Raw genomic sequence first — 22,376 nt, forward strand, 5'->3', positions numbered from 1 at the left:
AGCTTTGGAATATATACACAATGGAGTATTATTTAGCTATTAAAAAGAATACATTTGAATCAGTTCTAATGAGGTGGATGAAACTGGAGCCTATTATACAGAGTGAAGTAAGCCAGAAAGAAATATACCAATAAAGTATACTAATGCATATATATGGAATTTAGAAAGATGGTAACCTTAATCCTGTATGCGAGACAGCAAAAGAGACACAGGTGTATGAAAGAGTCTTTGGGACTCTGTGGAAGAGGGTGAGGGTGGGATGATTTGGGAGAATGGCATTGAAACATGTATATTATCATATGTGAAACGAATCACCAGTCTAGGCTCGACGCATGATATAGGATGCTCGGGGCTGGTGCACTGGGATGAGTCAGAGGGATGGGATGGGGGGGAGGTGGGAGGGGGTTTCAAGATGGGGAACGCATGTACACCCGAGTCAGATTCATGTCAATGTATGGCAAAACCAACCAATATAATATTGTAAAGTAATTCAGTTCAGTTCAGTACAGTCCCTCATTCGTGTCCGACTCTTTGCCACCCCATGAATCACCGCACGCCAGGTCTCCCTGTCCATCACCAACTCCCGGAGTTCACTCAACTCCATCGAGTCGGTGATGCCATCCAGCCATCTCATTCTCTGTCGTCCCCTTCTCCTCCTGCACCCAATCCTTCCCAGCATCAGAGTCTTTTCCAGTGAGTCAGCTCGTCGCATGAGGTGGTCAAAGTATCGAAGTTTCAGCTTTAGCATCAGTCCTTCCAATGAACACCCAGGACTGATCTCCTTTAGAATGGACTCAGTGGATCTCCTTGCAGTCCAAGGGACTCTCAAGATTCTTCTCCAGCACCACAGTTCAAAAGCAAGTAATTAGCTTCCAATTAAAAAAATAATATTAAAGTTAAAAATTAATTAATTAATTTAAAAAATGAAAGAAAATCAAAACGAAAATCTGTCATAAAAAAAAAAGTGTAAGTTCAGTTCAGTTCTGTCACTCAGTCGTTTCCGACTCTTTGTGACCCCTTGGATTGCAGCACGCCAGTCTTCCCTGTCCATCACCAACACCCAAGTCCACCCAAACCCATGTCCATTGAGTCGGTGATGCCATCCAACCATCTCATTCTCTGTCGTCCCCTTCTCCTCCTGCCCTCAATCTTTTCCAGCAACACGTCTTTTTCCAAAGAGTCAGCTCTTCGCATCAGGTGGCCAAAGTATCGGAGTTTCAGCTTCAACATCAGTCCTTCTAATGAACTCCCAGGACTGATCTCCTTTAGGATGGACTGGTTGGATCTCCTTGCAGTCCAAGGGACTCTCAAGAGTCTGCTCCAACACCACAGTTCAAAAGCATCAGTTTTTTGGTGGTCAGCTTTCTTTATAGTCCAACTCTCAAATCCATACATGACCACTGGAAAAAACCATAGCCTTGATTAGACAGACCTTTGTTGACAAAGTAATTTCTATGGTTTTTAATAAGCTGTCTAGGTTGGTCAGGACTTTTCTTCCAAGGAGCAATTGTCTTTTAATTTTATGGCTGCAGTCACCATCTTCAATGATTTTGGAGCCACCCAAAATGAAAGTCTGTTACTGTTTCCACTGTTTTTCCATCTATTTCCCATGAAGTGATAGGACCAGATTCCATGATCTTAGGTTTCTGAATGTTGTGTTTTAAGCCAACTTTTTCACTCTCCTCTTTCACTTTCATCATGAGGCTCCTTAGTTCTTCTCTTTCTGTCATAAGGGTGGTGTCATTTCTCCTGGCAATCTTGATTCTAGTTTGTGCTTCATCTAGCCCAGCATTTCTCATGATGTAGTCTGCATATACAGCCTTGACGTACTCCTTTCCCAATTTGGAACCAGTCTGTTGTTCCATGTCCAGTTCTTACTGTTGATTCCTGACCTGCATACAGGTTTCTCAAGAGGCAGGTCAAGTGGTCTGGTATTCCCATCTCTTTCAGAATTTTCCACAGTTTATTGTGATCCACACAATCAAAGGCTTTGGCATAGTAAATAAAGCAGAAATATATGTTTTTCTGGAACTCTGTAGCTTTTTCAATGATCCCTTGGATGTTGGCAACTTGATCTCTGGTTCCTCAGCCTTTTCCAATTCCAGCTTGAACATCTGAAATTTCATGGTTCATGTATTTTTGAAGCCTGGATTGGAGATTTTTGAGCATTACTTTACTAGCGTGTGAGATGAGTGCAATTGTGTGGTAATTTGAGCATTGCTTGGCATTTCCTTTCTTTGGGATTTGAATGAAAACTGACTTTTTCCAGTCCTGTGCCCACTGCTGAGTTTTCCAAATTTGCAGGCATATTGAGTGCAACACTTTCACAACATCCCCCTTTATTATTTTCAGCAGCTCAACTAGAATTACATCATCTCCACTATTTTTGTTTGTGGTGATGTTTACTAAGGCCTACTTGACTTCACCTACTATCTTGTTGGAGCTTCTCTGACCTTAGTTGTGGGGTATATCTTTGTGCCTGTCCCAGTGGCGTACAGCCACAATGTGTAAGAAGGTCTGATATATTTTAACTTAACAAAGAAGGGTTTGTTGATAGTTTCACATTGCAACTAATTATCAAGAAACTCTTAACTAACTTTTAAGAAGCTGTCAGTTATTGAGTTGTGCTACTATATCTAGGAAGATTATCCACAATTACACTATCAAAATAATCTTCTCTGTTTATACTATATTTCTCTATGAGACCAATTTTTTTCATGTCAGTACATTGCAATAACACATCAGAAGAGATTAAGTACAGAATAAGATATGATAATTCACATTTCTTCTACTAAACTATTCAGAGAAGTTACCAAAAATGTCTCGGACCAAAGAAAAAAAAATGCAGTTCAGAAGTTTATGTTAAATAACTGTGGAAAGTACAAATTCAGAATCAGTTTTATTTTTCAACAAAGACCATGTTTTTTGGGGGAGATATGATAGCAGCAGATTTAAAGCCCTCCGTCTATTTTGCCAATGGCTCAGGAACACCCAGAAAAAACATTCACTTTTCCTTCTTTATTGGTAAGAGTGCTTTTACATTCCATGCTTGGAGGGTCTTAACTTGTTTGCCTATTAATCTATTCCAAGCTCCCCAATATTGAAGCACCTGAACACATCAACAAATTATTTAAGGTGGATATCATTTGTCCACAAACTGCCTACATATTTTCACTTACTGACGTATCCTTTCTTGTTTTCTACAAATAAACCTCAATGCTGAAAAGATCAGGCTCGACTTTACCATTTTCAAAATCTTTAGAATTTTGTGATTAAGCATATCTTTTGGAAGACAGATGATTTAAACCCATAGTCTCAAGGATATTTTTGTGCATGTCCCAACCTCCAATTTCAAGCTGCATCCACGTTTTGGTGGATCAAACGTTAAGAATCAGTCTGCAATGCCAGAGACCTGGTTTCAATCCCTGAGTTGGGAAGATCCTCTGGAGGAGGGCATGGCAACCCTCTCGAGTATTCTTGCCTGGAGAATCCCCATGGACAGAGGAGCCTGGTGGGCTACAGTCCATGGGATTGCAAAAAGTCAGACATGACTGAGTGATTAAGCACAACACAGCACACCTCTCTAGTCAAGAATGATGAATACAAACCATGTAATCCATCTTTGGAAACGTCAATCCGATGAAGTGCACAGATGAATTCTGAGGTGTTGAGTATATGGTGTAGAATGTGTGTGTGTGTGTGTGTGTGTGTGTGTTGCTGTGTGTAAATAAACAGTCCCTTGGTTTTGAAGGATCTTGCCAAGTGAAAAGAGCTGTTCATGAATTAGTCACAAAGCAGGGTCTTTAGTGCTTTTCAGATTATCTAAGGATGCTTGTTTCTTTTCCCCAATATGGCACAAACCAATACCTTTGGAAAATATGATAAAAAAATAAGCAGATAGAGATATTTTATGTCCATAATGGCATCATAAGGAGTTTGGCAGACCCATGCTCCAATTCAATAAGCATAACCACTGATTTTAGTAAAAATAAATTAAAAGCAAACAAACCAAACAAAAAGTATAAACAAGGTATCTGGAAATTATTATAAACACATACAGAAAATAAATTAAAAACATTTATTCAAGAAAATCACGTAAATGTCAGTAAGATAAGGAAGATTCTATGGCACTTGAGCCATAAACCTCTCCCTCTCCTTCCATCAGCTTGGTGGAAGATGAACTCCAAGTTGCTGAGGCTAAGATAGCGCTTCCTTTCCCCTCATTTCTCAACAGAAGTATATGATATCTTACCAGGAGGAACAGCCCACCATCATTTCTTATTCTCTCCATCTGTGAACTGAAGCAGTCAAGTTCCTATAAATGTCATTATTTGTTATGGCTGAATAATATACTGACCTCAAATTTTCTATATCCATTTAAACATTGATGCACACTCAGGTTGTTTCCTTATCTTGGCTATTGTAAATTATGCTTCAACAAACTTGGGGGTATGTATATCATTTCATGTTTGTGTTTTTGTTTTCTTGGGATAAAAATACATAAGTGGAATCACTGAATGATATGATAGTTTGAATTTTAGCTTGCTGAGGAATATCCTATTTTCCATAGTTGTTGCACCAATTTACATTCTCACCGATTGTGCACAAGTGTTCCCTTTTCTCCCGATCTTTGCTAGTAGGTTCAACATCTGAGCTTTTCTTCAGAGTCAGCTAATATTGATGACTTTATTTTCTGTGTATCGGCCACACTTTCCTATTTCTTGTCTTATCATTTTTTAGAAACTGGATTTCTAAGTAATATAGTCACAACTATGGAAATCAAATTCTATTGCTTCTGGAGTTTGTTGTCATTGCTGCTGTTGTTGTTGTTGCTGTTCTTACGAGTGATCACTAGGAGACACAACCTTATAGAAGAAAATGAGTAAAAGCTGTAAGGTGATCACCTTTTTCTGCTCATTAGTGAACAGAACAATATTTTATCTGTAAGTGCAAAATAGTCAATTTCTCTCTAGTACTGAGCACTAGTGATATTCTAGCACTAAACTGTGGGTACTCACTTCTACGTAGACATTTTTAGATATACTCCTGAACCATTCTTAATTTAAGTTTAGAAGAGGATCTAAAAAATCAACCATGATCCATTTCTCTCCTGTATCAAAGAAAGGGGAGATAGGAAACAAGTCATTAGAACTCACTTTTAAACATGTTGGTCAATAGATTAGTGATACCAGTAGAGAGCAGTGTCCTTATCAATGAAATGTTATTAGTAGGATGTCTTTGGCTTAAAAAAAACAGTTCATGGTAAATAATCCCAGAATATATGAATTTCTGATGAATTAAGCCTTGTTAAATAGTATATATCTATCTAACTCCCTGAGTATAAAATGCAGATGCTTCATAATCTAAAATGCTCTGGGCTGTGTGAGGTCACTGATAATCTTACTTACCTTTCAACTCAGACCAAAGAACTCATGTCTGTTGTGGGAAGAATGTATCTCAGGAATTTAATCTCAATGCTCCAGACTTTCCCCCCCCCTCTTTTTATAGGTTTGGTTTTGCTTGTATCCTTGAAATTATTAGTGAAGCTTCATGTTACATGAGCTTGCTTATTCAAGTTAGGCTGATTTGATAACCTTATTCGGTAAGTTATCTCAAGTATCAAGAAAGGAACTAAAGAGAAAAGTTTTGAGTTCATTTGCCTTGTCCACTATCTCTTGGGTGTAAAATAATCAACTATTTAAAATATGAGATTCAAAGATATGTCTCAAGGTGGTCTTGCTTGTCGAGACCAGCTTGACAAACAGGGTTTCCAAAAGTGCGATACGGTGAGAGAATGAGAAAAGAGACACAAGAATTCAGAGAAAAGCGAGGATCAGGGGACCAACACCACTCCAAGGTATAGGTGCCAAAACTGAATCCAAGCCAGCTTTATTATACTTTCAGTCGTGAATGAAAAAATATGCGGGGAGTTAAGCTATAACTCATGTGGGCATCAGGGCCAAAGAACAAAATGATTATTAACTATTGAGTGATTAAGAAACAGTAATCAATAACAAATCAGTAACTAAGACTAATATTCTTATCGATAGATTTTCCACCAGATACATAAAACATATGACTCTGAGACACCAGTTGAGAAACAGTCTGGGGTCGGTTTTCCGACCCCAGGACCATATCTTATTTTCAAGATTATGAACTGTTCCCTCTGGACTTATTCCAAGATTCTCATGCCTTATAGCATCCAGTTTATTAATAATTATAAATTTCTTATGTGGCCCTTGCTGGGGCCTGCTTTTCTTTTATTCTTCCTGTCTCCTACACTTGCTGATCTTGCCTGGCCCATTATTAAACATATGAAAAGTGTTCAAACATAAAAAAGGCAACATTATTAATTTTAATAAAGTTCTTTGCAGCTCAAACCATGGAAATATCACCTGCAGTTCAAGGAACTGTTAATTGTGATTCTCCAGATGAAAAAAAAAAATTTTCAGATAGGGTGAATTCTTTCTAGTATTTTCACTGAGCTATGCTTTTCCTTAGAATGTGGCAATGAAATAAATCATAAAACTGAAGATATCTGCTCAGAGGAAATAGCTAAGGCTATGTCACTAAGCTGAGACTACAGTTCTAGAGTACTACAGTGACAGAGTTGTTGGGCTCAAAGGCAACAGGAAAATTTGATTAAGAAAAGTTTCTCAAATTAGACTTGGGCTACCACCACTGTGCTAGTGGTAAAGAACCTGCTTGCCAATGCAGGGAATGTAAGAGACATAATTTCCAGGATTCTTGCCTGGAAAATCCTGTGGGTAGAGGAACCTGGCAGACTACAGTCCATATAGTTGCAAAGAATTGGACACAACTGAAGTGACTTAGCATGCACGCACCACCACTGCAACTATATGAACTGCACCTGAAGTAAAAAATGTCTTAAATGGCAATATCTGGGGACTACACAATTTCCTAAGGTAAATAATTTCTTCAATATAAGGTGATTTTATAATGTTAAAACTATCCTCACACTCACTCATGGAGAGATTACAACCAGTATTTTTCTCTCTCTACTATCTATCACTCAAATACTACTGAGCATCTGTTATAGAATTTGGCATTATTAACTACTACTCTTGGGAAATGATATAAGATTTCATTCATGCTTTCTTCTAGAACTTTCACATTTGATTTTATGATCCACTTAAAGTTTCTACAATTGTTTGGAATTAATAAAAATGGTTTTTATTGTTTTCCATATGATTTTTCATTCATCCAAGCTGAAGTGGGTTGAATGGTAACTACCTTCCTCCCCCAAATAAAGCATGCTCTCAATTCACCCATGAAATTTGTGAATACAAACTTTTTTGGAAAAACGATCTTTTCAGATATAACAGAGCTTCTCAAGATTATTCTCAATTACTTGAGTGTGGTTAAATCCAATGACCAGTGTTCTTATAAGAAAAAAAAAGGATGAGAATAGATACATATAATGGAAAAGGGATGTGAAGATGGAGGCAGAGCTTGGAATGGTATGCCTAAAAACCAAAGAACGCTAAGGATTGTCAGCAACTACCAAAATCTAGAAAATACTGGGAACAAATTATCTCCTGGAGAATTTTTATGGAATTTAGGGCTACCAATATACTGAATCCAGACTTCTAGTGTCTAAAATTGTGACAGAATAAATTCCTATTATTTCAGGCCATCAAGTTCATGATATCTTTTTTTAAAGTAGGAAAATATAAAACTACAAGTAAATTTGATAATTTCCAGAAACATGAAATGTCAAATTTGTTCCAAGCAGAATAAAGAAAACCTCAATAGATGGAATGACCATTATAGAAAATTGTATGAGGCCTACACAGTTTCAGAGTTCATTCTATGAACCTATAGAGAGTAAATGATTCAATTCTACTTAAAGTATTTCAGAGCATAGAAAAAAACAGGGAAAACATCCAAATTTAATTTTGAAGTGTATTTAATTTTTGGAGTTTTATTTCTTTTTGGAAATTTTATGAGAAGTTTACTTTGTCATTTCTATAAGGTTTGTTTTGTTCTTATCAGTATCACTATTGTTTTTATGCAATCTATTATTGAACTATTTTAATATTTCATCTAATCTCATTGGAAATGGTTTTGTTGAATAAAATATTTTAAAATAAAGTATAAAATAGGAAACTATTTAGCCTTGGAGAAAATGTAACTTGTGCATCAATTGAACTCATTTCATTGTGCCATAGTGGCAAAATCTAAGTTGACATACAGTGGTTCTAGTGAGCAATAGTGATATTGGGGATGGGGCTCATGAGGGTAAAACAGAAATATCTGGTATACTGCTAGTAATGTTTTCCAAGGATGAATAAGCATACCTCAGATTCACCTGAAGAATAATTGTTAAGTTTAATGGGTTATGACAAAAAGTTAGTGCATATGTCTGTGACTATAAACATTGACTTAGTGGCATTAAATCAATATTATGCTAATATAATTTCTGTTAGACAAGACTAGCAACACCAGTTGTTGATGAAGATATGCACCACAAGGAACTCATATACTTCTTGTAAAAAGAAAGAAAATTTAGTAATGCTTAGTTAAATTGCGTATACATATATCCTAAACTTGGAGTGGGAGATAGCAAGCTACTCCAGTATTCTGGCCTTGAAAACTCCACTGACAGAATAGCCTGGTGGGGTACAGTCCATAAGGTCACAAAGAATCAGACACGACCAAGCAACTGAGCACTTATCCTAACCTAGATGTGTATGTACATTACCTTGACCCAAGCACCCTTTCTCTGCAACCTGCTATCCAGACCCACGTTTATAAGAAGAGCACCTTGGCATGATGAAGTAAGTGATGGTATCAGAATTTGCACATTGTCATGTAAAACCTTTAATTGTAATTGCTATGTCAAAAGCAAAACAAGACTAAATTAAGAGATTAATTGTTGGGTGACACTAGGCATTTGTGGTACTCTGGAAAGACAATATGCAGATATATTGAAACTTAGATTATTTAAAAGAAAATGAGCCACTCTTTAAAATTTGGTCATTATCACAGATATTAACATCTGTCTCCATCCCCTCCCTTAACAAATTCTTCTATCCCATGTAAAGGTGCTTTTCAGATCAGTTCATCTAATTATAGCTTCATCAGACCCAGAGAATATTTGGGTACAGAAAGTCTACTGGAAAATCATCTTAGGATGAACACCTATTGGGGAATGAAAAAAGAAGAATTGGGCAGAAGGGATTTAGTGTAGATGCAGCCCCAACAAAGGAGTCAACTGAGCTTACTGTGAGCTCTAGACTTAAGATGGTCATGCAGAGTTGTCCTAAAATGTGGAAATGAGGCTGGGTTGACTACTCATTGAATTGATACAACCCCTAAGAAGGGAACAAGCCTTGGGAAAGCTGGCTCACTTCAGATGAGGAAAATGCTGGTGGTAGGTAGATGTGGACACTAGACATTAGCTGCTCACAACAGCCTCTGAATGAATTATAAGTGCTTCAGTCCTACAGGGAGGATCTTATTGGTGACCCACAACATTCACCAAAATAACACTTGTTACCATGACCTTAAGGCTTACCAGACTAATAGATTACTGGAAAGAAGAAAAATATAGTCTTTTCTTAGGTCTCACATAGTTTCCCAAAGGAGGCATTTTGAAATGTGTTATCTAGGGGACATAAAGAATGGACTTGTGGACACAGCAGGGAAAGGTGAGCATGGGATGAATTGGCATATATACACTACCATGGTTAAAATAACTAGTGACAAGCTGTTGTATAGTACGGGGAGCTCAGTGATGACCTAGAGGGCATGGGATGGGGATTGAGAGGGACGTTCAAAAGGAAGGGTATATATGTATACATATAGGTGATCCACATTGTTGTACAGCAGAAACTAACCGAAAATGGTAAAACAATATGACTGGAGAATGAAAAATAATCGTGGACGACTCAATTCTCCAAATGACGATTAGAAACACCATCTGAAAAACCAAGGCAATTCTAAGTAACTTTTTTTTTTTACATCCCTTGGTCTTTCTTATCCCTTCTAACATCACCACTATGATAATCAGTCCAGCACCACAGGTGGTGGTGTCCAAAGTTTATTTTTCTCTCTATTATTATATAAACCAAACTAGATGAGAATTTCAGGTGTTGGCAAATAAGCTGCTTGCACTCAACAAAAGAGAAGATCATGTGTAATTCAAGTAAGAAAACATGCGGGTAACGGGTAAAAATAGCACCATCAGTTTTAGTTTTTGTGAAGTCAAAATTTATGCCTTGGAGTGATGACCGATGTAATCTCCTTGCCATATTGTTGAGTTCTCTTAATGAAAGTTAAGTGAAAAATGACATGGTAAGCCAATCATGAAATTCAGGAAGTATGTGGTATTAGTTTAATATTTTAATGAATTACATTTAAAGCAATGGAAAGTTCATCCCATAACTGACGTTTCAAAGGCAAGTCTTGAGTTGAAATTAGACATTACATTGGTAATTACTTCACACATAGTACTGAGCACTTTACTTTCACTGTAGTATATTTTGGAGGATTTAAGGAGGGATGTATTGGAGCTAAAGTGTAAGAAATGTACATGCGATCCAGAAGCTGAGTCAGTTTAGAGATAATTTTTATGACATGTTATGCAAGTTTGCTGGGACAATTTCTGGCTTGGGGTCACTGCATCTCCAAGGGTGAGTCTCAGAGTCCACTTGATTCTCCAACCTGGGAAATTCTTGAGAGCTGCTCATGTTCGGAATCTTCTGAATGTTGTTGGCAGTACAGGGAACATATTTTCCTGCAAAACTCTTGGATGGATTATGTAATAAATTACACAAAATGACCTTCTTCATATGCTCCCTTCGTAACTCATGCTTTGGAACAATAGCCAGAAAATGCTCCTCTAGACTAAGGATATGATCAATTGCTTTTGTGACCTTATTAGGGAGTCCAGTCACCGTGATAATGTTTGCATCTTGGACTCCTCTAAGAGGGAAAAAGATGTCGACTTGGAATTGATTCATGATTTTATGAATGGCTTTCCCATGGAATCCAATAATGTGTCCATAAACACGGTTGTTTAGTGGAATTTGCATAGTTACTGATTTTTCGAAATTATGCACCATTTTCATTATTGTATCCCGGGCAGCTAGGGTGTTAGCTTTATATCCAATGATTGTGATTTGGTCCTGTATCTCATTGCTCCCTTTTCTTGGAAAATGGATATTGACTTTATGTTCTAAGCAAATCTGAGTGATAACAGAGCCCTTTCGACCAATGATCCTGGGGTGATATTTGGGGTCTACTGTTAAGTTGAGTCTGAAATTTTTGAATGGTTGATCTATTTCGGTTTGTAGAGTCTTGATTTGTTCTTGTAGTTTAGCCCTGGCTCGTTCTACATCTCCAGTAAGGCCAGTGATGGAAATGATATCAGATTCTAATCCTGGTGCTGCTATCTGTATTTTAACTTCACACTCATCCATTATCTTGTGTATCCTACTTTTTTTTTGACCAGTGAGGTAACGGTGTAGATCAAAGGGAACATTTACTTCAGCAGTGACAGGAATTAGAGTCTTAAGGGCTTCAAAGGCAGCCTCACACTTTTCTTTTTGGCCTGAGATAAATACGGTGTCACATTTTGTTGGAGAAATGGAAGCATCTCTTGCAGTGCTCTTTCCCCCTTCTTCCTTATTTTCTGGAATAGCTGGCTCTTTATTAGTAAGTGAAATTTCTTCTCTATCTGAGAATTTGATTTGGACATTATAATCTTTAGTGATTTGTCTGACTCGACAACACATTGGTCCCATTAAAAAATTATGGAACTTCTGGGGGATAACACATTCTGTTGTGACTTCATTGTCCAAGTCCTCAATAATCTCATGAATATATTTCTTGGCTGCTTCAACACAAGGTCTTGCTCCTTTGATTGTGACTTTGTTACTCTGTTTTCCTGAATGTGAAAAGTTAATAATGACACCACCATACTCCTCAGGCGTGTCCTGTAACACCTGATCCCTTTGCACAAAAAAATGCTGGTGATACTTAGGATTTATCACTATCTTGTCCTCCACTGCATTATCTAGATTTGTAATCAGAGTATGTAGTTTACTTCGTACATCTCTGATGGCCTTCTCTGTCCCTGTGATAGTTATCAATTCTTGATCCTTATCTTCAGGGATAGGGAAAATGAAATGTGCTCCAGTCTCTTCACAGACTTTGGGAACATTGCCTCCCTTTTTACTCATGAGAAATTTATGATACTGTGGTTTAACACGGAGGACCACAGAATAACTCTTTTGCTCTTCTGCTAGTTGTAGGAGCTTTTTCTTGGCCTTCTCAACACTTTGGTCAGGTCCCCTAACAATGACTCTTTGAAGTCCTGAGTTGTTTGGAAAGAGAATATGGACGCTTCCACATTCTTCCATGATTGCATCAACCAAACAGTTTTTAGGGTCCATAAGGGATTTGTGTAGGTTGGAAGGAATAGAAATTTCTACTTCTGAAATATTGCCTATATGTTTCTGAATTGAAAGAATCAAATCACAAGCCAATTTGCAGTTTTCTGGCCTTCCCTTGATGACAATATTTTCTGAGTCGCTATTTGTTGATGGAAGAGTAATTTTGGTGCTGCTTGCTGCACAGATTTTTTTATGTTTGCACCTCCTTTTCCAATGATATTTTTGTGAAGACTTTTGAAGATGGGAATTGTTATGGAATAGCTACTTTCTACAATGTCCATCACCACATTCTTCAAATATTGTGTGAATTTTTCTAATTCATTTTTGGGGCCTGTAAGCTGGACAATGTCACTTTTTTGTGCTGGGTCAAGGAAAGTAATCACAACTTCTGGAAATTTCTTACGGATGTCACGTATCCATTCGCCTTTCTGTCCAATGATTGTGTGGTGAAATCTTTGTTCAATGGTTAAGTTCTTGTGCTCATTTTCTAAATGAGAAGCAAGTTCAAGAAGTTCTTTCTTGGCCTGTTGGACACCACGTGACTCCCCCTCAATTCTTATCAAGTTATTCTTTTCATTTTCAGGTGAGATTAGCACAGAAACCTTATTCTTTTCTTTAATTCCATTTATAAAAGCACCTTTCTTGCCTATCAGGTATTTATGAAACTTATAGTCAACATTAATTTCTGCATAATCCATCCTGTTAATTACATCTTTTACTATGACTTCAATTTGCTCTTGAGCACACTTAACATCATCTGTTGGTCCCTTTATTGTAATTTTATCTTCTCCAGTAAACTATATGCAAACTTCTGGCATGTTCTGAGTAACTGTGGATATGTTATGACCTTTCTGACCAATAACAAATTTGTGAAGCCATGAAGGTGCAGAGATGGAGGAAAGAGTATAAATCTTGGTCTTTACGTAGTCTTCAGTAAATGCCTTCCTTAAATTTTCAGGTTTATGTTGATATGCCACAGAATCTGACATGCTATATGAGGGTGAGATCTCTACTGAAACTCCAGTTCTTTTCAGGATCTCCTGGACAGAATTGCCCTTGGGAAATTTCATCTCCACATCTATGGGTGTGTGTTTTCTCTGGAGTATTCTCAAAAATCTTCTTTAAGAAATCCAGATCCTGAGGTCCTTATTGCTTTTTTTCAGGAAATCTTATTTGTGTCTGATCGGCACTAGATGGTGAATTGTGGATTTGTGCTTCTGTTTTCTGTAGGATTTTGTCAAAAGTTTTATTGTATGGTTCAGCAATGAAAGAAGGAAATGCTTTCTCCACAGCTGACCTTTCTTCAGCATATTTGTCTTGTTCAGTAGACAAAAATAGGACTTCACATGGAGCCTTTCTCATAACCTCTTTGGTGCCAATATTGATCCAGCTGGTGTAGTTAACTGGGCATAAGGTCTGAATGTTGGTTGTAACTTTTTGTCCCAGGTCCTGTCGTTTTTCTCTAGTCTTGCCTAAAATGGAGCAAAAATTTTCTTTGGGAATGGAAGCTGTAGTTAAAAATTGCTTCCCAAAACGTGCAAAAATCTCCTTTTGAGCTTTTGCAACAATTTCTGGTTTTCCAGAGACTGTAATGTAGAGGCCTTTGTTTTTGATATAAGTTATTTCCAGGTTGGAACCAGTTCTTTGCATGATCTCTAGACAGAATTTTGCTTGTGTACCTTCCTCAAGCTGATTCACATATCGTTTCTCCTCCAGAGGCACATGAAAAACTTGAGTGATTATTGAGGTCCTGATAGGTTGACTATTACTGCTTGAGGATGCAGCAGGTTCCTGATAATTTTCCAACCAACTTATTTTATCTAGGCGTTCAGTGAATTTATTTTTGGAGGTTGGAGTGCCAAGATTATCTTCTGAATTTAAAACAGTAACATCCTTTTCCTTTTGAAAGTACTTACTTTGGTGCTCAGTTAATTTCTTTTTTTTTAAAAATTCATTGTTGATTTTTAGCTATTTAGATATGTTGCAGTTAAATGATCAATAGCTAGAAAAATCTTGTAGTTGCCTTTTTACATATTACTGTGTGGGAAAAATAAATATTTTAAAGAAAATTTCTTTCTAAATTAATCTATAAACTCATCAATAAACATTGAAATCTTAATATTTGTACGACTTCGCAAAAATATCCAAGGTTTATCTATTCTAATATTATAAGAATACCAAGATAAGGCTCAAATTATAAGGACAGTGAGGAAAGAACAACCATTTTGTTAAATATCAGAAATAGATCCTTTGAATTTTCTTATCAGAGTCATCTCAAACCTCATTTTGTATAAACCAGTGCTGAAGTTTTTCAGCATTTGCACTGCTGGCTGAGAATTATTTTTTGAAAAATACAACTCTCTAGTCTTCAATAGTATCATATTTGCAACGTTTCTCACTTTGCTTAAGAGCTTTTGAAGAATAATTTATATACTATAAAATTTGCATAATCTATGCATAAAATTTAATGAATTTTAGTTAATTTACAGTTCTTTACAACCACCCCAAAACCCAGTTTTAGAACATTTTCATCACCCCAAAGAGTTCCTCATGATCATTTGCAGGTATTTCTGTTTCTACACCCCGGCAAAACCAATTCATTTATTTTTTTCCTTTATAAACTTTCCTTTTCTGGAAATTTAATGAAAGCATTATCAAATTGTACAAGGATTCTTTTCACTTTGCTTCTTTTTTTAATTAATTAATTTACTTTAATTGGAGGCTAATTACTTTACAATATTGTTGTGGTTTTTGCCATACAACACAAATCACTTCTTTGTCTTTACATAATGCTTTTCAGATTCAACTATGTTATAGCATATATCATTTCTCTATTCCTTTTACTTGCTCAGTGATATTTTAAACTTAAAGTGTTCTGACTCAGGCAGTGGAAGAAGATGACATTGAAGTAAGAAGGGGAGTTCATTCGACTCCCAAGAAATACACCAAAAACACATCAAGATACTAAACAACTCCTAACCTCTAGGGGAGAGAAGGCTCCAGACCTCCAGCAGCACAGGCTACGCTTCCTGAAATGAGGTAGGAGAGAGGGTCAGTACAGTTCAGCTCAGTTCAGTTCAGTTCATTTCAGTCACTCAGTCATGTCCGACTCTTTGCGACCCCATGGACTGCAGCACACCAGGCTTGCCTGTCCATCACCAACTCCTGGAGCTTACTCAAACTCATGTTCATCGAGTCCGTGATGCCATCCAACCATTGCACCCTCTGTGGTCCCTTCTCCTCCTGCCTTCAATCTTTCCGAATATCAGGGTCTTTTCCAGTGAGTCAGTTCTTTGCATCAGGTGGCCAAAATATAGGAGTTTTAGCTTCAGCATCTGTCCTTCCAATGAATATTCAGGACTGATTTCATTTAGGATTGACTGGTTGGATCTCCTTAAAGTCCAGGGGACTCTAAAGAATCTTCTCCAATACCACATTTCAAAAGCATCAATTCTTTGGTGCATAGATTTATTTATAGCCCAACTCTCATATCCATATATGACAGGTGGAAAAATCATAGCTTTGACTAGACAGACCTTTGTTGACAAATAATGTCTCTGCTTTTTAATTTGCTGTCTAGGTTGATCATAGCTTTTCTTCCAAGGAGCAAGAGTTTTAATTTCTTGGCTGCAGTCACTGTCTGCAGTGACTTTGGAGCTTCCAAAAAGAAAGTCTGTCACTGTTTCCATTGTTTTCCAATCTATTTTCTATGAATAGATGGAACCCGATGCCATGATCTTAGTTTTCTGAATGTTGAGATTTAAACCAACTTTTTCACTTCTCTTTCACTTTCATCAAGAAGCTCTTTAGTTCTTCTTTATTTTCTTCCATAAGGGTGGTTTCATCTGCATATCTGAGATTATTGATATTTCTCACAGCAACCTTGATTCCAGCGTATGCTTCATTCACCCAGCATTTTACACGATGTACACTGCATATAATTTATTTTATTTTATTTTTTTTGAACAGAGGAAAATTTATGCGTCGAACCTGGACTGGTCACTTATGATAATATACATGCTACAATTTCATTCTCTCCAATCATTCCACCTTCACCCTCTCCCACAGAGTCCCAAAGACTGTTCTAAATGCCTATGTCTCTTTTGCAGTCTCTTATACAGGGTTTAGGTTACCATTTTTCTAAATTCCATATATATGCGTTAATATACGGTATTGATGTTCTTCTTTCTGGCTTACTTCACTCTGTATAATTGGCTCCAATTTCATCCACCTCATTAAAACTGATTCAAATGCATTCTTTTTGATGGCTGAGAAATACTCCATTGTGTATATGTACCAAAGCTTTCTTATCCATTCATCTGCAGATGGACATCTAGGTTGCTTCCATGTCCTGGCTATTATAAACAGTGCTGCAATGAACATTGGAGTACATGTGTCTCTTTCAATTCTGGTTTCCTCGGTATGTATGCGCAGGAATGCGATCGCTGGATCATATGGCAGTTCTATTTCCAGTTTTCTGAGGAATCTCCACACTGTTCTCCATAGTGGCTGTACCAGTTTGCATTCCCACCAACAGTGTAAGAGGGTACCCTTCTCTCCACACCCTCTCCAGCACTTATTGCATGTAGACTTTTGGATAGCAGCCATTCTGACTGGTGTGAAATGGTATCTCATTGTGGTTTTGATTTGCATTTCTCTGATGATGAGGGATGTTGAGCATTTTTTCATGTGTTTATTAGCCATCTTTATGTCTTCTTTGGAGAAATGTCTGTTTTGTTCTTTGGCCCATTTTTTGATTGGGTCACTTAGTTTTCTGGAATTAAGCTGCAGGAGCTGCTTGTATAATTTGGAGATTAATCCTTTATCAGTTGCTTCATTTGCTATTATTGTCTCCCATTCTGAAGGTTGTCTTCTCACCTTGCTGCATATAATTTAAAAAGCAGGGTGACAATATAGAGCCTTGATGTACTCCTTTCCCGATTTGGAACCAGTCTGTTGCTTCCTGACCTGCATACAAATTTCTCAAGAGGTGGGTAAGGTGGCCTGGTATTCCCATCTCTTCAAGAATATTCCACAGTTTGTTGTAATGCACACAGTCAAAAGCTTTGGTGTAGTCAATAAAACAGAAGCAGATGTTTTAGTGGAACTCGCTTGCTTGTTGGCAACTTGATCTCTGGTTCCTCTGCCTTTTCTAAATCCAGCTTAAACATCTGGAAGTTCATAGTTCATGTACTGTTGAAGCCTGGCTTGGAGAATTTTGATCATTATTTTACTAGTGTGTGAGATGAGTACAATTGTGCAGTAGTTTGAACATTCTTTGGCATTGCCTTTCTTTGCGATTGGAATGAAACCTGACATTTTCCAGTCTCGTGGCCACTGCTGAGTTTTCCAAATTTGCTGGCATAATGAGTGCAGCAATTTCGCAGCATCATCTTTTAGGATTTGAAATAGCTCAACTGGAATTCCATCACCTGCACTAGCCTTCTTCTTAGTGATATTTCCTAAGGTCCACTTGATTTCGCATTGGCCCTAGGTGAGTGATCACACTACCGTGGTTATCTTGGTCACGAAGATCTTTTTTTGTATAGTTCTTCTTTGTATTCTTGACATTTCTTCTTAATATCTTCTGCTTCTGTTACGTCCATACCCTTTTTGTCCTTTATTGAGCCCATCTTTGCATGAAATGTTCCTTTGTTATCTCTAATTTTCTTGAAGAGATCTCCAGTCTTTCCCATTTTATTTTTTCCTCTATGTCTTTGCATTGATCACTGGGGAAGGCTTTCTTATCTCTCCTTGCTATTCTTTGGAACTCTGCATTCAAATGAATGTAGCTTACCTTTTCGCCTTTGCTTTTAGCTTCTCTTCTTTTCTCAGCTATTTGTAAGGCCTTGCCAGATGATCATTTTGACTTCTTGCATTTCTTTTTCGTGGAGATGATCTTGATCACTGCCCTGTACAATATCATGAACCTCTGTCCATAGTTATTCAGGTACTCTGTCTATCAGATCGAATATCTTGAATCTGTCTCTTCCACTGTATAATCGTAAGGGATTTGATTTAGGTCATACATGAATGGTCTGGTGATTTTCTCTACTTTCTTCAATTTAAGTCTGAATTTGGCATAAAAGTTCCTGATCTGGGCTACAGTCAGCTCCCGGTCTTGTTTTTGCTGACTCTATAGAACTTCTCCATCTTTGGCTGCAAATAATATTATCAAGACAATTTCGGCACTGACCATCTGGTAATGTCCATGTGTGGAGTCTTTTCTTGTGTTGTTGGAAGAGGGTGTTTGCTATGACCAGTGCATTCTCTTGGCAAATCTCTGTTAGACTTTGCCCTGCTTTGTTTTTTACTCCAAGGCCAAAATTTCCTGTTACTCCAGGTGGCTCTTGACTCCCTGCTTTTACATTCCAGTCCCGTATAATGAAAAGGTCTTGTAGGTCTTCATAGAACTATTCAACTTCAGTTTCTTCAGGATTACTGGTCATGGCATAGACTTGGATTACTGTGATTTTGAATGGTTTGCCTTGGAACCAAACAGAGAACATTCTGTCATTTTTGAGATTGCATCCAAGTACTGTATTTCAGACTCTTTTGTTGACTCTGATGGCTAGTCCATTTCTTCTAAAGGATTCCTGCCCACAGTAGTAGATATAATGGTCATCTGAGTTAAATTCACCCATTCCATTCCATTTTAGTTCGCTGATTCCTAAAATGTTAATGTTCACTTTTGCCATCTCCTGTTTTGACGACCTCCACTTTACCTTGATTCATGGACCTAACTTTCCAGGTTCCTATACAATATTGCTCTTTACAGTATTGGACTTTGCTTCCATTACCAGTCACATCCACAACTGGGTGTTGCTTTTGCTTTGGCTCCGTCTCTTTGTTCTTTCTGGAGTTATTTCTTCACTGATCTCCAGTAACATATTGGGGACCTCCTGACCTGGGGAATTCATCTTTAAGTGTTCTACCCTTTTGCCTTTTCATGGGGTTCTCAAGGCGAGAATACTGAAGTGGTTTGTCATTTCCTTATCCAGTGGACCATGTTTTGTCAGAACTTTCCACCATGACCAATCCATCTTGGGTGGCCCTATATGGCATGGCTCAAAGTTTCTTTGAGATAGACAAGGCTGTGTTCCATGTGATCAGTTTGGTTAGTTTTTTTGCTGATGGGAGAGAGTGACTGAGGGTGAAACTGGGTCTTGTTCTGCTGAGCAGGTTCATGCTCAGTAAATCTTTAATCCACCTTTCAATTGATGAACGGGGCTGTGTTCCCTCCCTGTTGTTTGACCAGAGGCAAAACTATGGTGGAGGTAACGAAGATAATGGCGACCTCCTTCAAAAGATGTCATCCAGGAGAGAGGATGGAGACATTAAAAAGGAAAAGACTGAGAATTTCTGGATAGGAGCCTGTGCCCCAAAGGAGGGAAGAAGTCCTAAAATTGGAGGAGTTCCTGTGCACAGGGAAGGTCCCTTTTAGGCAGACCCACGGGATAGTTGTGGAGTCTTGGAAAATTGGACAAAGCAGGAACTTAGAGGGCATAAAAGAGAGAAAGATCAACTTATCAGCCTGTAAGCAGCCCACAGCCCGTAAACAGTGACCTCAACCAGATGGCAGGCTCAGGCAATGGTGAGAAGCCCCTAGAAGCCCTGCGGTAAAGAGGGTGGGCTGAAGAGCCAAAATAAGAACACACAAAACCCACGACATAGTGGGCAGACTGTCAGATGAAATAAGTGCACACAAATCTGGTGAAATATAGGGCAGCCTGGTGAGCAAAGACAAATGCACACAAGACCCATGACATAGAGTGCAAGCTCAGGGAACTGAGGGAAGATGACACAATTTTCCACAATGCAGAAGGCATGGTCGGGGAGCCAAGAAAAGATCCAAACAAATCCTTACCTGGCAAGCTTCTGCTAGTAGTGCGGGGTCGGACTGGGGAATAGAAGCATAGGCAATGATTCCAGGGACAAATAGTGGCCTGGAAGCAGTGAAGATATGCTGAGAGGGCCACTTTGAAGCGGCTGCAGAAATAGATGTGTCTAACACTACCAAAGCCAGAAGGACAGCCCAAAGACATACTGAACACACAGACACTTCAAAACCTATTACTGGACACTACACAGCCCTTCAGAACCAGAATGTAGGCAAAAGCTCCCCCAATCAAGAAAACATCACAGGACACTAAACCAGCCCCATCCATGGGGGCAAACTCCAAAACCAAGAAGAACTATGACCTTGAGAACGTTTTTTTTTTTTTTTTTTCCTTTTTTTTTTCTTATAAATCACACTGATTATTCCCCCTACATATTTCTACCTTCCATGAGACTTTTGTGGTTCTGTGGAGTTTTCCTCTTTGTTTTTCTTGTTTTAAAACAATAATTTCAGGAATTTGTTTTCTTTTTTACATTTTTTTGGTGATTTTTCTGATTTTGTTTCTTATATATTCAACAGATTTTCTTTTTTTTAAATTATTAATTAATTTATTTTAATTGGAGGCTAATTAATTTACATTATTGTATTGGTTTTGCAATACATTGACATGAATCTGCCCCAGGTGTACATGTGTTCCCCATCTTGAAACCCGCTCCCAACTCCCTCCACATCTTATCCCTCTGGTTCATCCCAGTACACCAACCCCGAGCATCCTATATCATGCATTGAACCTGGACTGGCTATCTATTTCACATATGATAATATACCTGTTTCAATGCCATTCTCCCATATCATCCCACCCTCACCCTCTCCCACAGAGTCCAAAAGACTGTTCTATACATCTGTGTCTCTTTTGCTGTCTCGTATATAGGGTTATCATTATCATCTTTCTAAATTCCATATATATGTGTTAGTGCACTGTATTGGTGTTTTACTTTCTGGCTTACTTCGCTCTGTATAATAGGCTCCAGTTTCATCCACCTCATTAGCACTGATTCAAATGTATTCTTTTTAATGGCTGAGTAATATTCTATTGTGTATAGGTACCAGAGCTTTCTTTTCCATTCATCTGCAGATGGACATCTAGGTTTTTTCCAGGTCCTGGCTATTATAAAGAGTGCTGCAATGAACATTGGCGTACATGTGTCTCTTTCTATTCTGGTTCCCTCAGTGGGTATGCCCAGAAGTTTGATTGCTGGGTTGTATGGCAGTTCTATTTCCAGTTTTTTAAGGAATCTCCACACTCTTCTCCATAGTGGCTGTACTAGTTTGCATTCCCACCAACAGTGTAAGAGGGTTCCCTTTTCTCAACACCCTCTCCAGCATTTATTGCTTGTAGACTTTTGGATAGCAGCCATTCTGACTGGTGTGAAATGGTACCTCATTGTGGTTTTGATTTTCATTTCTCTGATTATGAATGATGTTGAGCATCTGTTCATGTGTTTGCTAGCCATCTTTATGTCTTCTTAGGAGAACTGTCTCTTTAGTTCTTTGGCCCATTTTTTGATTGGGTCGTTTATTTTTCTGGAATGGAGCTGCAGGAGTTACTTGTATATTTTTGAGATTGCTTCATTGTCAGTTGCTTCATTTGCTATTATTTTCTCCCATTCTGAAGGCTGTCTTTTCACCTTGCTTATAGTTTCCTTTGCTGTGCAGAAGCTTTTAATTTTCATTAGGTCCCATTTGTTTATTTTTGCTTTTATTTTCAATATTCTGGGAGGTGGGTCATGGAGGATTCTGCTTTGATTTATGTTAGAGAGAGTTTTGCCTATGTTCTCCTCTAGGAGTTTTATAGTTTCTGGTCTTACATTTAGATCTTTAATCCACTTTGAGTTTATTTTTGTGTATGGTGTTAGGGAGTGTTCTAGTTTCATTCTTTTACAAGTGGTTGACCAGTTTTCCCAGCACCACTTGTTAAAGAGATTACCTTTTCTCCGTTGAATATTCTTGCCTCCTTTGTCAAAGATAACATGTCCATAGGTGCATGGATTCATCTCTGGGCTTTCTATTTTGTTCCATTGATCTATATTTCTGTCTTTATGCCAGTACCGTAC

At 37.9% G+C, this 22,376-nt stretch overlaps 1 pseudogene; it reads right to left on the bottom strand.

The window, feature by feature from the left end:
- Positions 1-10,595: 10,595 nt before the first annotated feature.
- The window catches only part of LOC129563958 (vigilin pseudogene), a 39,879-nt pseudogene continuing 28,098 nt past the window's right edge, over positions 10,596-22,376 (bottom strand).

Source organism: Moschus berezovskii, chromosome X (assembly GCF_049115385.1).
Source record: "Moschus berezovskii isolate FMDL1 chromosome X, NW_MosBer_1.0, whole genome shotgun sequence".
Classification (NCBI taxonomy): Eukaryota; Metazoa; Chordata; class Mammalia; order Artiodactyla; family Moschidae; genus Moschus; species Moschus berezovskii.